Source organism: Ranitomeya variabilis, chromosome 6 (genome assembly GCF_051348905.1).
Source record: "Ranitomeya variabilis isolate aRanVar5 chromosome 6, aRanVar5.hap1, whole genome shotgun sequence".
Lineage (NCBI taxonomy): Eukaryota > Metazoa > Chordata > Amphibia > Anura > Dendrobatidae > Ranitomeya > Ranitomeya variabilis.
Genome location: NC_135237.1, coordinates 441,901,437 through 441,915,783, shown reverse-complemented (window position 1 = coordinate 441,915,783; position 14,347 = coordinate 441,901,437). Strand labels below are relative to the sequence as shown.

The 14,347-nt window shown below is 43.3% G+C and overlaps 1 protein-coding gene across 1 annotated transcript in view; it reads left to right on the top strand.

The window, feature by feature from the left end:
• The window catches only part of CCDC178 (coiled-coil domain containing 178), a 732,453-nt gene that overhangs the window by 335,913 nt on the left and 382,193 nt on the right, over positions 1-14,347 (top strand). The gene's annotated exons all lie outside the window — the stretch shown is intronic.

The following is a 14,347-nucleotide window of genomic DNA, read 5'->3' as shown; positions in this document are numbered from 1 at the left end:
TATTAATATGATATATGCTTATTATGGTAATGTGCTTTGGTGATATTATGCTCTGTACCATCATATGATACACCTGTATTGTATGGTATTGGGATGTTCCCCTTTAATAACTGTACATAGTTAGGGACAGCAACAGTTAATATTGTGGGCTAGCCCAGCAGCAGAGAGGCTGGACTTGCAGCTATAAGGAGAGAGGAAGCTGTTGCTTCCTCAGAACTGCTCAGATATATTGGCCAGGGCAGACGTGCTTCAGAGATGGGACACTGCCAGACCCCCCGGACGGGAGAGGTCTGTTTCCCCGGACTTCAAGGGCTCCAAAGACTCAGAGGAGCTGGAAAGGTCTCCCAGGACTCAAGGATTAAACAGGACTAAGGACTGCAACACAGGCCACAGGACTCTGGAAGGGCCCCGCTGAGGAGGTCACAGGCACCCAGATTCCAGCACGTGGACTACTGCACATCTTCAGCTGCTGCAGCTGCTGTGTGTACGGCTGTAGAGAGTGCAGGGAGAGATCAGGAAATCCACTGTTGTACTTTTCATTTTTTTCCATCCTTGTTCATTAAAAGTTACTTTCCCTGTTGGACAACAGTTGCCTCATTGGACTCGCCTGGACTACCGTGGCCGGAGACAGAACAAGGTAAACTGTGGGAAAAGCTGTGTCGGTCTCATCTATTTATGTTCAAGGGACCAGGGGTGCTCACTGACCGTTTGCTCAGTGGACTCTGTCTGTGAACTGTACCTTTAAATATCTCGGCTACAACTATCCCCAGGCCGCCCTTGTTACACACTAATGGAAAACGGTGGCCCAGACTGATTTATAAGCTTAAAGCCTATATAAGAAGGAAGTACTCAATGAGATAACTTCTGATGAATACCATAAATTATACAACCAAACAAATATTCTGAGAGATCAGGCAATACCGTTTTTTTTCAGTAATCCCTTAAATAACTTTATTGCAACAAATTTACAATAAAAACACAAACAACACTAGACATGATTAAAAAATGTAAAATTTAAAGGATCAGGGAGTGTTATGATTATTGAAAGTAGTTACATGAGCAAAACAGATAATATGGGTTTACATGATAGAATAAATGATTAACTAATTAAGAATAATGAGGGCTCAATGATGTTAATGTGTGATAATAAATAGCCAGCAATAAATAAATATAAAAATAGATCTTTGGATTATTAAACATTAATGAATCATAAATGACATGATAATAATACAACATCATAAATAGCCAGTAATCATTACAATAAATACAAAAATTATGATTTCAGGTGGCACTATAAGCATATAAATCTCCTATAGGTAAAGGATTCAGTGTCCATATTAATGATATTCCACCAGCCCCATAGATCAAAGGAACATGGCTATCAGTACAGTGGCATGTAAAAGTTTAGGCACCCCTGGTCAAAATTACTTTTACTGTAAACAGTTAAGCAAGTTGAAGATGAAATGATCTCTAAAAGGTCTAAAGTTAAAGATAATCCATTTTCTTTGCATTTTAGGCCATAAAAGTTAGATATATTTTCATCTTTTACATTTTAAAAATTACAAAAAGAAAAATGGGCCTATGCAATAGTTTGGGCACCCTGAATGGTTAGTACCTAGTAGGCCCCCCGCCCTTTTTGAAAGTATCACATCTTGTAAATGCTTTTGTAGCCAGACAAGAGTCTTTAAAATTCTTGTTTGAGGGATTTCCATCTATTCTTCCATGGAAAATTCTTCCAGTTTTGTGAGATTCCTGGATCGTCTTGCATGCACTGCTATTTTGAGGTTGCAGACTTTCAATGATATTCAGATCAGGGGACTGTGAGGACCATTGTAAAACTTTCAGCTTTCACCTTTTGAGATAGTCTCTTATGGATTTTGACCTCTTTTTAGAATCATTATCCATTTGTAGAAGCCATCCTGTTTTCAACTTCAGCTTTTTTTTACAGATAGTGTTATGTTTGCATCAATAATTTGTTGAAATTTCATTGAACCAATTCTTCCCTCTGCCCGTGAAATGTTCCTCATGCCATTGGCTGAAACACAACCCCAAAGCATGATTGATCCACCCTCATTCTTAATGGTTGGAGAGATGTTCTTTTCCTGAAATTATGTGCCCTTTTTTCTCCACATATACCTTTGATCATTGTGGCCAAAGAGGTTTATTTTAACCTAATCGGTCCATTAAACTTGTTTCCAAAATACTTCTGGCTTGTTTAGATGTTCCTTTGCATACTTCTGATGCTGAATTTTATGGTGAGGATGCAGGAGAGGTTTTCTTCTAATGACTCTTGCATGAAGGCCATACTAGTACGGGTGTCTCTGAACAGTAGAACAATGTACCACAACTCTGCTAAATCTTTCTAAAGGTATTTTGGAGTCAAGTGGAGGTTCTGTTTTGCCTCCCTATCAATCCTACAAGCAGCTCTCACTGAAATTTAGCTAGGTGTTCCAGACCTTATCTTGACCTCCACTGTTCCTTTTAACTGCCATTTCTTAATTACATTTCAAACCGAGGAAAGGTCAACTTGAAAACGCTTTTGCTATCTTCTTAAAGCCTTGTCCTGCTTTATGGGCCTCCACCATTTTCATTTTCAGAGTGCTAGGCAGCTACTTAGAAGAACCCATGGCTGTTGTTATATGGCACGAGGATAGATGAGGCTGGGTTTTTATAAAGCTGGGAAATTTGCATCACCTGGCCTTTCTTAATGATGATAGTGAACAAGCCATAACCCGAACAGGCTAATTAAGTTCTGAAACCTTTGTCAAGCACACAAATTTCTAAGGGTGCCCAAATATTTGCATCGGCCCATTTTCTTTTTTGTAATTTTGTAAAATGAAAAAAAGACTATATATATATATATATAAAAAAAAAATATATATATATATATATATATATATATATATATATATATATATATATATATATATATATATATATATATATACTGTATATATACCTAAAATACAAAGGAAATGTGTCAATGTGTCATCTTTAACTTTAGGCCTTTTAGGGATCATTTCATCTTCAAATTGCTTAACTGTTTACAATAACAGAAATTTTGGCCAGGGCTGCCCAAACTTTTACATGCAACTGTAGTCAATGTCAAAAGTCTTTATGAGATCAAGAATTACAAAAATTTGCTGACCCAACTTAACTGAATGGCTTGCCTGTTCCCCCCCCCCCCCCACACCGATTGCACATTTTGTGTGAGAGAGTCAGTAATTTATATGCTTAAAAGTTTTCTGCCCAAATTTCTGTGTCATCATTAGCTAGCCCCCTCTCAAAGACCTGTAGATGCAGCAGAGATAACTTTATGAAGCCTTGTGATGCCTAGGAGGTTTGTGAAGAAACCAAAGATTAGGCATTACAGGAGAATGGATTTTTTTTGTAGAACGTCTTGTAGACTGCATGCCTATGTTACAGACATGGATATGGTTATTCATAATAATACACCTTGCTAACCCTGAAAGTACCCCACATATAACACATATTTAGTCACACAGTTCATCGTTTTACTGTAAAGTTTGCCCAAGCACACACCTGAGACATACATTTACCTAGACCCTTGGTACATTTTAAAAAGTAACTTAAAGGGGTTGTCCCAAGAACAAAAGTGTATTTTTAACAATAGATCTTGGAATAATAATAATTCCATAATTGGATGTGTTTAAAAATAATATTCCTGTGCTGAAATAATCTTATAAATGTGACCCTGCTGTGTACTGTGTAATAGTAGATAAAATACTAGGGAGAAAGTAGCGCAAATAGGGTCTTATCTGACATACAATTATATTTCTTAATCCGATTGCACTAACCTGATTTATGATTTAAAAGGCATTTTTAAATCATTTGTATAGCTGGTGGGTTTTTTTCTTGCTCAGGAAATCACCACATACCTGACCATATCCCATCACACTCAGGTAGTTTTAACTAGCTGGTTCCTTCCTGCCCATAAATTGTGGGCTTTTTATTCCAAGAGAGGTATCTTATCAGGATAGGTACCAAACTATAAGGTACGCATTGATGTTTGACTTTTCAATGCAAAATTGGCTGGAATTGAGATCGGACACCAAGTCGCGTTTGGAGAGCCCCTGATGTGCCTAAACTCTGGAAACCCCCCCACAAGTGACACTATTTTGGAAAGTAGATCCCCTAAGGAACTAATCTAGATGTGTGGTGAGCACTTTGAACCCCCAAGTGCTTCAGAGAAATTTATAATGTAGAGCCGTAAAAAAAAAATCATATTTTTTTCACAAAAATGATCTTTTCGCCCCAATTTTTTATTTTCCCAAGGGTAACAGGACAAATTGGACCCCAAAAGTTGTTGTCCAATTTGTCCTGAGTACGCTGATACCCCATATGTGGGGGGGAACCACCGTTTGGGCGCATGGCTCGGAAGGGAAGGAGTGCTGTTTTGGAATGCAGACTTTGATGGAATGGTCTGCAGGCGTAACGTTGCGTTTGCAGAGCCCTAGATGTACCTAAACAGTAGACACTCCCACAAGTGACCCCATATTGGAAACTAGACCCCCCAAGGAACTTATCTAGATGTGTTGTGAGACCTTTGAACCCCCAAGTGTTTCGCTAAAGATTATAACGCAGAGCCATGAAAATAAATATATTTTTTTCACGAAAATGATATTTTAGCCCCCAAATTTTTATTTTCCCAAGGGTAAAAGGAGAAATTAGACCCAAAAAGTTGTTGTCCAATTTCTCCTGAGTACGCTGATACCCCATATGTTGGAGTAAACCCTTGTTTGGGCGCACGGGAGAGCTCAGAAGGGAAGGAGCACTGTTTTAGTTTTTCAATGCAGAATTGGCTGGAATTGAGATCGGACGCCATGTCGCGTTTGGAGAGCCCCTGATGTGCCTAAACAGTGGAAACCCCCCAATACTAACTGAAACCCTAACCCAAACACACCACTAACCCTAATCCCAACCATAACCCTAACCACACCCCTAACCCTAATCCCAATCGTAAATGCAATCCAAACTCTAACTTTAGCCCCAACCCTAACCCTAACTTTAGCCCCAACCCTAACCCTAACTTTAGCCCCAACCCTAACCCTAATCCCAACCCTAACCCCAACCCTAACTTTAGCCCCAACCCTAACCCTAACATTACCCCTAACCCTAACTTTAGCCCCAACCCTAACCCTAACCCTAATGGTAAAATGGACATAAATACATTTTTTAAAATTTTATTATTTTTCCCTAACTAAGGGGGTGATGAAGGGGGGTTTGATTTACTTTTATAGTGTTTTTTTGGCGGATTTTTATGATTGACAGCCGTCACACACTAAAAGACGCTTTTTATTGCAAAAAATAGTTTTTGCATCACCACATTTTGAGAGCTATAATTTATCCATATTTTGGCCCACAGAGTCATGTGAGGTCTTGTTTTTTGCGGGACGAGTTGACGTTTTTATTGGTATCATTTTTAGGCACGTGACATTTTTTGATCGCTTTTTATTCCGATTTTTGGAAGGCAGAATGAACAAAAACCAGCAATTCCTGAAAATTTTTTTTTTTTTTTTGGGGGGGCGTTTATATTGTTCCACGTGTGGTAAAATTGATAAAGCAGCTTTATTCTTTGGGTCCGTACGATTGCAGCGATACCTCATTTATATCATTTTTTAATGTTTTGGCGCTTTTACATGATGATGCTGTATGGTGGCTTTTTTTTTGCAGGACAAGATGACGTTTTCAGCGGTACCATGGTTATTTATATCCATCTTTTTGATCACATTTTATTGCACTTTTTGTTCAGCAGCATGATGATAAAGCATTCTTTTTGCCTCTTTTTTTTTGCGGTGTTCACTGAAGGGGTTAACTAGTGGGATAGTTTTATAGAGCGGGCCGTTACGGATGGGGCGATACTAAATATGTGTACTTTTATTGTTTTTTTTTATTTTAAATGGATTTATTGGAAAATATTTATTTATTTTTTTTATACATTCTATATATTTTTTTACTTTATAACATTGTCCCAGGGTGGGACATCACTATATTTCAACAGATCGCAGATCTGACACTTTGTATAGCACTGTGTCAGATCAGCAATCTGACAGGCAGTGCAGGGGAGAAGCCACCTCAGTGAAGGACCCGGAAGGAGCCTTGCAGCCATTTTGGATCCAGGGACACCTTCCAGAACACCGGAACAACGCTATCGCATTGTGTTGTTCCGGGGGAGACCGCATGGAGGCCCCGTCCCTGCGCGATGCCCCTCTATGTCGCTGTCACTACTGACAGCGGCATCAGAGGGGTTAAATGCTCATGATCGTCCCTAGTGCTGATCGTTGGCATTGCTGTGGGGTGTCAGCTGTCACATACAGCTGACACCCACACGCGATCGCCGCAGTGCTCACTGAGACCGCGCGATCGTGCTGCCATACTAGTACTGCGGTTTGCGGGAACTCAGTTCGCGCAGAGCAGTACTAGTATGGCGCATATCGGGAAGGGGTTAAGAAATAGTGCATCTTTATCTAGCAGTTGTGCGACTGGCGCAATCCGGGGAGATATAATCATGCGTGACAATTTAGCAAGTGTTACACCCACAGGGTGTGACAAAGTAGAGTGGACTCACTAGACCACTGATGGTGCAGTGGCGGCTGTATACTCGATACTCAAAAGACAGGAGAGTAGATCTCATAAACAAAAGATATTTATTAACTAGGTTAAGCAAAAAGGGAAAAGGTGTCAGAGGGAAAGAACCTCTGGATCACGACACTGTACCACGTAGTGGAGCACCGGGCAAGGTGTACCCCTATACAGGGATTCCCCCATCACAACACCAGGTGGGACGACCCGTATTGACAGGAACACTGTGGAATACTTGGCTCTGCTGGTGGAGAGAATCCCAGAAGCACCATGAAATACCAGAAAGATTGACCCCGCTAGTAGCAGTATCTGGATTGTTCCGTGAGGAGAGACTAAGTCTACTTTGAGTGGGAACAGGAGAGACCAGAGGGATCCAAGATAGGAATCGCCAAAAGAGGACTCTGTGAAAATAGAGATGTAAGTATAGTGCAGAGCACAGCAAAGCGTGGCCTGAAGCTGGGGCAACAATCCCAGAGAATGAACACGTTGCCCAGGCACCACCCTTAAGGGGAGGATGCTTTTTATGCACAGAGCATCGTGGCACAGACAGCCCTAATAGAGAACAGGTGCCCTGCTGTTTTACGTATGTGCAGGAAGTGGGGCGTGGCTCCTAAGGGCATTTCCAGGAGACCTGCCAAGAGGATGCAGGTTCTTAGCAGAGAAAGGAGTCGCTGATCGTCTGGAGCCACGGACAGGGTGGGTAAGGCTGTGTGATATGCATCGGTCTCCTTGCGCAGCGAAGACCGGGCCTGCAGCTGAAGACATGACAGCAAGGGCATTAATCTTCATTACTCTGAATTTGGAGTGTGTCAGCAAGACAATTGAAAAAAAAATCATTTCCTATTGTGGTGAAATATGCATAGGTATACATTACAGACCAAAAGTTTGGACACAGCTTCTCATTTAAAGATTTTTCTGTATTTTCATGACTATGAAAATTGTAAATTCACACTGCAGGCATCAAAACTATGAATTAACACATGTGGAATTATATACTTTACAAAAAAGTGTGAAACAACTGAAAATATGTCTTATATTCTAGGTTCTTCGAAGTAGCTATCTTTTGCTTTGATGACTGCTTTTCACACTCTTGGCATTCTGTTGATGAGGTTCTGTAGGTCTCACAAAGGTCACAACATATGGTATCTTGAGCAGGCAGTCTACTGTCTCCAATCTTGACAGGGGGTCTGCTGGGAACCAGGAAAAAAGGGAAACATTTCACACCTTCTAGCTCTTTTGAAGAGAGATGTCAATTACAGCCTGACACTATCTATCTGTGGGAAACTTTACACCAAGAATTTGAGAGAAAATAATATATTCATTGGTGGAGTGTCCATGGGCCAATGAAAAAACAAGCAATTATAATATTAACCTGAGAGGCTGGTCTAGAAATCTGACCTCCAGGGTGACTCTATAAATCAGGCCTGTATACATAGAATCATGTTCACAGATTGAAGCCTAGCTGATGGGTTCCAGTCCATATTCACCCTCCCCTTAGGGAGCAGGAAGCAGACTACAAAGTTAGCTATTCGGTAAGTTTTCTCCTGCTTATTTTATAACTGTTTTGCATATTTGTATGTCTTTTTATTACCATATTTTTATACCTTTTTTGTATTGTAAGCACTGTACTTTTTTGTATTAAAGCATAAAACTTTAACAAGTTGAACCTTGTTTGTTCTAAAGAATCCATAGCCTTAAAGTGTTGATCCTTATGATTGGCAGACAGTAGCAATAGTATTTCTGGGACTCATCACTCGTGTGTTCGGTGAGTGGTGGCAGCATGTATGAGCGAGTGTGTGGCCTGGGTCAGTGTGTGATTTATGCTCCCATTACAGCATAGGACAGAGGTTGAATGCTGGAATGAGAGAGGGGAGATAGATTAACCCTTGCAGGCACAACCCCAAGTCGCGTGCTGAGAAGTGGGTACGTGACAAATTGGTGTCAGCATGGTGGGATCTGTGACAATTGGTGGCAGAGCGGTGGGATAGAATTATTTCTATTAGAGCATTAGTACATGGTTTAAGCAATTATTCCCTGTACTAAAGAATTGGTATCTTTGCGAGGAGTGCACCAGTTCTACAAGGTTCAACTCAGTGCTTACTTAGACATACTTGCAAACAGTTTCCCTTCCCCGTTTTTGTTTTCTATGTTTTATTTGTCAAAGGCTGTTCATCGATATGGCAGACCAGTACAAGAAGCAGAGCAAAGAGGCTGACCTCTGTGTGCAGAGAGGAAAAGAGACGGCTGACAAATCCAAGGAACTGCTGATACGGTCAAGCACTATATAGAGCAAAGTGCTGAAGCATCTGGCCAAGGAGAGAGTCCACCTCAGAGAGACCCACCAATTCCAGCTCTTGCACTGGAGATACATGATGGAAGTGCCATCAATGCCAGTGCTGAGGAGCCTATTGACTTTACTTTACAAATGGCCTTACAAGAGCTGGGAACAAGTGATCCCAATCTGTGCCTGCAGCTTATTCTACCATACCAAAAGGCTGCTGCTGCAGAGCGCCAGGAGGAGAGAGCTTTCTAGCTTCAGATGGCTCAAATAGAGAGGGGTATCAATCCTCAGCTAACCCTCTCCCATGACATAAATCCAAGGGGACCCTGTCTGGAAAACTTCCCTGTGATGGAGAAGGATACGGACTTGGATACTTTCCTTCGGGGGTTTGAAAAAACCTGCAGGCAATACCATCTACCCCGTGAGCAGTGAGCGCAGTATCTAACCCCAGGGTTGAGAGGCAAAGCCCTGGAAGTTTTTGCTGGCCTCCCACCAGACCTAGATGGGAACTATGAGGCCATAAAAAAGGCCCTGATCAGGAAATGCAACCTAACCCCAGAAGTGTATCGGAGAAAGTTCCAGAAGCTACAATGTGGATCAACTGACAGCTATGAGGATGTTGTGAGCACCTTGAAGACCACGTTCCACCAATGGATCAGGGGACTTTCTGTTAACAGTTTTGAGGACTTAACGGATCTTATGGTCAAAGATCAGTTTCTTCACATGTGCCCCACTGATGTATGACAATTTGTGTATGATCGGGAGCCACAAACGGCAGATCAGGCTGCAAAGATTGCTGACTGCTATGTGGCTAACAGGATGCCTGAGGTGAGGAAGCCATTGGGATTCAGCTGGAAGGGAGCTAAGCCAATCGGGGACCCTTCTCTTTCTGCTGGCCGATCACCAGTGCTGCCCAAGCCCACCTCCCATGGGATCCCGGGGAATAGACATTCTCTAGGTGATGCATGACTGTGCTTCTCCTGCAACAATGTGGGACATGTTAGTGCTGTCTGCCCTGATAGAGAGAAATGCCCAATTACAACCACAAAGCCATCTGTGTCCCCACCATCTGTCCTCTTTGTGGCCGGCTCTGATGTGAGGGATTATGAGAACTGTCAACCTGACACTATTGGCAATAAAGTCACCATTGTTCTCAGAGACACTGGGGCAGAGATGACTTTGGTGCATCCATCAATTGTAACCCTTGCTGATATCATACCAGGAAAGACTATGTCTATAACCGGAATTGGAGGGGTCAGCCCGGCCGTGCCCATGGCCCGTGTGTACCTGGACTTGGGAGCAGGGAAAGGACTGAGAGAAGTGAAAGTATCAGAGGCTATTCCCACCAATGTGTTGCTAGGCACGGACCTGGGGAGGATGGTGTCCCACTATATTTCTCCCCTGCAAGTAAATGCCACAAAGAAGGTGTAAGCAAGGGACCCACCTGAGATCCCGTGCGAGGAGGGAGAATGTACCACTGCACAGGACTGTACGTATATGGCAGCTGTGACCCGGAGTCAGTCTACGGCTGAGACTCAACCCCCCGAGACAGAACTGCCAGAACAGGAGGCCCATACTGTGGCCCCAGAGCCTCCACACATGACAGACCCACCAATGTCCCTGATAACCGACACTGAAGACTCAGCTTCAGACCAATGCCTGGCAGTCACACTAGGCCAGGGCCTGCCGACTGACAGTCAGAGCTTCCAGGAGGCCATGCGGACAGATGTCAGTCTGGAGAAGCTCAGATGTCTTGCAGGCTAGCCCCCTATTCCTTCTGACAAAGAGAGAGTATACTGGGACAAGGGCAGACTGTAAAGTGAGACTCTCCCTACTGATACTACAGAACCTTGGGACTGTGAAAAGCGGCTGGTCGTTCCTTAACCATTTAGGGAACAATTATTAAGAATTGCTCATAAAATTCCTCTGGCTGGACACCTTGGAATACAAAAGACTAAAGCTCGCCTGACACATATCTTCTATTGGCCCAAGATGGGGACAGATATTGCCAATTAATGTTGATCATGTGTAGTTTGTCAGAGAGTTGGAAAGTCTGGGAATATACAGAAAACTCCATCGATACTACTGCCTGTGATCGATGAGCCTTTCCAGCGAGTGGCTGTGGATATCATAGGACCACTTGCCATCCCTAGCAGCTCAGGCAAAAAGTACACCCTCACAGTGGTGGCCTATGTTACATGATACCCGGATGCTGTGGCACTGTCCTCCATCCAAGCAGACAAAGTGGCGGATGCTTTACTGACTGTTTTCTCTCATGTGGGGTTCCCCAGGGAAATGTTAACCGATCAGGGAACCCAGTTCATGTCCGATCTGATGGAAAGCCCCTGGGAGAAAATACAAGTGCAGCATTTTGTGGCCAGCGCCTATCATCCCCAAACCAACGGACTCTGCGAGCTTTTTAACGGAACATTAAAACAAATGCTTAAAATGCTTGTGGAGACTGAAGGGAGAGACTGGGAGCGGTACCTCCCCCATCTGTTGTTTGCGTACAGAGAGGTACCCCAGGCGTCTACAGGATTCTCCCCCTTTGAACTGGTTTATGGGAGGAGGGTCAGGGGGCCAATTTATTTGATTAAGGACTGTTGGGAGGATGACCCCAAAACTGCAGGAGTCTCAGTGGTTGAATATGTACTGTGGCTCAGAGAAAGGATGCAAAATCTGAGCAACCTGGCCCATGAGAACGTGACCCCGGCCCAAATCAACCAGAAGGTCTGGTACGACCGTAATGCCAAACTGAGGGCCTATGAGGAGGAGCAGAAGGTTTGCGTGTTGGTCCCTATGTTACAGAATAAATTACAGGCTGCATGGGAGAGACCATACAATGTACACAAGCGGCTAAATGGTGTTAATTATGCGGTGACACTAGATGAGCATGCAAAGCGTCAGAAAGTATTTAATGTGAATATGTTGAAGGCTCATCATGACAGGGAGAGGCTATTCATTGTGAGGAGAGGATGATTAGTATTCTTCCTGGTGAGGACACTGAACGTTTGACTCTTTGTAGTCTGCCACACATGGCACAGTTCATTTCCAGATGCCTTTCCCAAGACCCTCATGTGAAAGACATTTTGTCCACCATGAAATACTGGTTGTGCCCCTTTCTTTACCCACGGTACAAGGAGAAATTTGCTTCTATAATGTCAGAGGCAGATGTGCCATTTTCAGTGCATGCATCCGAGAGGGCCGTAGTGGAAGACTTGTTCACAATATTACCCTCAGACAACACTGCTGGCAGAGGTACTGGCTCTTTTCTCCCACAATCACTACAGGGAAGGGCCACAAACACCAGGTACAACTTAGGGGGTGGGGGAAATGTCCACCAACTGAGCCATTTTCATGAGACTGTCCCATCAGCAAAGGCTATCTGTAGGTGTAACTATGATGAGGAGGGAGAAGTTGACCAAGATGATGAACTACTTAAGTGGCCATACCAGCGTCCTTCCTGAATCTTGATTGCCCTCTAACTATTAATTGTCCAAGCTGTGCACTTGGCCCGACCTCTCCTTTTATGCTTTAGAGATGCTGCCATGCCCTACCGCGAGTGTGTTGTCTGAAAGGGTTTTTAGTTCGGCAGGTGCAATCATAACGGATACGTCCAAAACCATTTTGTTCAGGAAATCAACTCCTCCTCCTGTTTCTGCAACAAGTACTTAGTGTTCATCTATGTATACCCCACGTGGGTATTGTTTTGTACTTTTTGAAACTTTTGCACATTGTGCAATAGTGAAACTTGAATTTTATATCTCTACCTCTTGTAATAACTGCTAAGTGTATTGTGATGTCCCCATCACAGCGCTTTTCACCTGGTCTGATAGAGACCACTTGGCTAATTTTTTTAAATCTTTGTACATTGTGCAGTGGTGAAATTTGTACTCTATCTCTACCTCTCGTAATAACAGGTCCCCATCATGGCCTCTTTCAGCGTGTATAATACAGACCCCTTGGGGTAATTTTTGGAAACTAGTGTGGAATAATAGTCAGGACACAAAGTCCATAATAGACTCAGTCTGTACAGAGGGCTATAGAAAAGTACTCCGCTGCCCTTAGCACTGGTAACGCATTCAGTGAACTAAAAACAAATCATGATTAATACCTTTGGGAGTTGAAACAGATGATCTGTTGCCTCTGTCGATTTTCCGGGAGGGCAAGATGATGCGGTGAGAAATCTTCAGAGGGTGGTAGTCCCGGAGGGCTGTTCCGGCCGGTAACAGCAACTCCGAGTGTGGAAGTCCAGCAGAGGGCGGAGATGCACCGTCTATGGCCGGCGGCGCTACAACGTGTGAGCGGTGTGAGCGGTGCATACAGGACCTGCGTGACGTGTGAACCAGGTGACCGCCCCACGTGACCGCTGGATTAGGTACGGATCGCGGTAAGGACCAAAACAAACCAACGCGTTTCGAAAACAACTGTTTTCTTCCTCAGGGCTTTGAGGAAGAAAACAGTTGTTTTCGAAACGCGTTGGTTTGTTTTGGTCCTTACCGCGATCCGTACCTAATCCAGCGGTCACGTGGGGCGGTCACCTGGTTCACACATCACGCAGGTCCTGTATGCGCCGCTCACACGTTGTAGCGCCGCCGGCCATAGACGGTGCATCTCCACCCTCTGCTGGACTTCCACACTTGGAGTTGCTGTTACCGGCCGGAACAGCCCTCCGGGACTACCACCCTCTGAAGATTTCTCACCGCATCATCTTGCCCTCCCGGAAAATCAACAGAGGCAACAGATCATCTGTTTCAACTCCCAAAGGTATTAATCATGATTTATTTTTAGTTCACTGAATGCGTTACCAGTGCTAAGGGCAGCGGAGTACTTTTCTATAGCCCTCTGTACAGACTGAGTCTATTATGGACTTTGTGTCCTGACTATTATTCCACACTAGATCATACATTGTGTGAAGCAACCACACTGATCTATTTTGTATTACTAGTGCTCTAGGAATTTTTTGGGGTTTACCAGCGCGAATTTTATTTATTTATTATACTCATTTTTCTACAATCTTGTGGGGATTGTTTAAATTCTGCAGCAGGTAATTATACCCGGTACCTCCAGCGCCGCTTTCATTCTCTATAGATAATTTTTGGAAACCTTTGCATATTGTGCAATGGTCACAATTCTACTCCCTATCTCTACCTCTTGTAATAACTGCAAAGCGTATTGTGATGTCCCCATCACTGTGTCTTTCAGCGGGTATGATACAGACACTTTGGGTAATTTTTGGAAAACTTTGCACATTGTGCAATGGTGAAATGTGTACTCCCTATCTCTACCTGTTCTAATAACTGCAAAATGTATTGTGAGGTCCCCATCATGGTCTCTTTCAGCGTGTATGATACAGCCCCCTTGGGGTAATTTTTGTAAATCTTTGTACATTGTGCAACGGTCAAATTTCTACTCTCAATCTCTATATATTCTATTGCTATAATTTTTTGTATCGTGTTGCCT